This window comes from Neovison vison, chromosome 11 (assembly GCF_020171115.1).
Source record: "Neovison vison isolate M4711 chromosome 11, ASM_NN_V1, whole genome shotgun sequence".
Classification (NCBI taxonomy): Eukaryota; Metazoa; Chordata; class Mammalia; order Carnivora; family Mustelidae; genus Neogale; species Neogale vison.
In genome coordinates, this window is record NC_058101.1 from 50,690,760 (window position 1) to 50,693,823 (window position 3,064).

The following is a 3,064-nucleotide window of genomic DNA, read 5'->3' on the forward strand; positions in this document are numbered from 1 at the left end:
TTACCAATTTTTTTTGTAACTTAAACAGAGCTGTCAATTTTGCCAGGCTAAGGGGAAAAAAAAATTTATTTGCAATATTCTTCATAAATATGCCCTTGTTTGGCTTTTATAGTTAAAAAACGCATCATTTCCTCCAAGTGTAAATATTTTCTTGGGATGAGAAATCCAATAAAACCATGGGTCCCTGGCCTTTGTGGTTGGTATAAAAGCTCTGCTTTTAGAGCTTTCAGTCTCAAAATGTGACAGCTGAGATTTTACTTTAAAGGTTATACTTTGCATTTTTTTAAAGTGTTTGTAAGATTTATTCATATGTGGTTAAATGTTTCCACATCTCTGAAGTCACCTGCTAGGATCAGCCCCACTTTACATATGGGAAATCATTTACGGGAAGTGAACAATATTTCCTTTGTATCTAACCAGAAGCTGGATCAACCTCACCTTCACAATTAACTGAGCTTCCAAAATCATTATCCTGGTGTGCACTGTGATTCTTTTCTTCCTTCAGAAATAGAAAAAGATTGCCTTATCCCAAGACCTTACTTTAGCTTTTGAATGTCAACAGTGCTTTCGCTCTCCTGAAATGTTTAGTTGGGCCCCTAAGGAAGTGTGAGGTAGTAAAAAGAATCTGTAGATATTGCAAGTTTTCTTAACTTCTCCAGTGCCTATTTCCATATGCATACATCTGTATTCCCTACCTCCCACGCCCCTTTGGCTTCTTATTGACATATTTCTTACAAGATACTTCTCAAAAATGCGGTTATATCTTGGTGTTGAGGTTATGGCATGTTCTGCAATAAGTATGTATTATATATCCGAAGGGAGAAAGCATTTTTCTTAAACTGAGACCACATGAGGAGTAGATAAATTCTACTGACCATCAGCAGACTCTGATTCTAACCACCAATACTCTTCAAAGCAAGCAGTGTATGCATTCCACTCCGCCCCCACTAGGAAAGAGGAAAAACAGAGCCACACAGGCTTACTGTTTTCACTTGAGCACTTGCAACAACTGTTTTGAATGGCAACATAGATACATTGAGTAATAATGTCACAACCAGCTGCCAATCATCTGGGGCTAAATAAAGCTAACATTCCAGAGGCTCTTGCCCTACTACTACGTGGTCTTTTTTTGTCCACTTTAGAACCTCTTATTTTTTTTAGGAAACAGACATGCTTCTAGGACAGCTGTTCTTTGTGACGCATGGTAGAGCAGTTAACTACACGCAGCCCCCTTCCAAACCTCTCTCCTCTTTTTCTACAGCGGTCAAGTGGAAGTCAGACCCTCTTTCAGCATCATAAAACGCAGAACTGAAAAGGCCCTATTCATGGGATTTGGAGAGGAATCCTTGGCTAAGGTCATAGAGTCTTTGGAGCTAGAAGTAATATTAAAGGTCATTTGGTAAGGCACAATCATTTATAAGTGAAGAAGAGAGCCAGAGCCTCGCCTGGAAAAGCACTGTGCTACGTCAGCAAAGCCAGAACTCCAGTCCAGGCTTTTCCATCCAAGTCCTGTCTCTTTCCAGCACTTTCATTCCGTTTGAAGATTTAGTCGATTATTCTTATAGAAGGCAGAACACATTTCTGCTACAGAGCCCATGTACTGGGAGAGTGTTTCCCAAAATTGCTTTTTTTTTTTTTTTAATAGTTTTTTACAAACACTTTTCTTTACTTGGTATTTCTAGTTTTCAACAGGCATATGTATATCTAACAATAACCAAAACAATATTGAAAATTCCACTCCTGGCCAACATGCCTTCACTCTGTTTTTTATTTTTTGTTTTTTAAATAACTCTCTCTACTCTTTCCCCCTATCGTCTTTGTATAAAAGTAAAAACTGCAATAGAAGAGACATACCTAGAAATATGTGTTGACATATGCTTGGCACTGGGTTTTACACACTAGAATAGAAGAAACTCATGACACTCAGGCACACCAGAAATGAATCGGTAGCACATTGACTAGAAAACACTGAACCAAGTCTCCAAACCAGAAGGGCTATTTCAAGTGATCGGTTACATTTTGGACAAAAATTTCTTGCTAGGGTGAACATACAACCAGAATTCTGACATTCTACTCCATTTTGTTGGATCAACACTATGCTTTGGGTGGGGGGGGAAGAAAGCCCACCAAAATGCTTTTTTTAAAAATAATTTTCCTGCAATTTAAATCATTCTATAAAAAGTGTCAAAGAATTCACGTGGGTTAATTTAGGAAGATGAAGATAATACTTTTAGAAGATAGTGAGGTAGCTTGCCTTCAACAGGGAAGAAAAAAGTCATGCTTCCCTGAGTCAGAACAATCAGCTCTACGCTTGAGCTTCCTACTTCAACTAGATTTCACATTCCAGAACATAAGCTGATTCTAGAAACTGGTACTACACGGTCCAGTTTGAGTAAGAGAATGTGGTGGGTTTTCTAAGCTTTGGATTGACTATACCTCTCTTCTCCTTTCTGTCTTCACAAACACCTAACACAAATGCAAATATTTCACAGATAAACCACAGATGTTTGGAAGCAAGGAGAAATGCCCCAAAAGCAAATACGTAGACATGTTATTCTTTCAATGCCTGTTCACAATATGTATACAACTGTGTTCACCATGCTCAGACCGACAACTTTAACCACTTCATTATATCTTAAAGTTTTTCCCATTTTTCATGGTGAAACTAGGTATTTGCAGGGAGAGGGTTGAGGAAGAGGACATTGAAGGAAATCAGGTGTATACCAGGCATTATCCTATCCACTGTGCCAAGCCTACTTAGATATTCTCCACAAGAATCTTGAAGGCCAAAAAATCTTACTCTCTTTTTAAAGATAGAAATGACGGTTATCAAGGTTTAGCAACTTGCCCAATTCAAAGCTGGGGAAGAGCAGCATAGGAATTTATTTGACAATAAAACCTATTAACCTCAACACAAATCATGACACTTGAAGCTAATCTCCAATGTGTGAATTTAGCTCTTCATTCTTGGGCAAGAGGACAAACCCAGAGGACACACGCACTTATTCTCTGAAACGGAATTCCTAAAATATCACCATTTTCCATTCAGGCAAAATCTCAACCC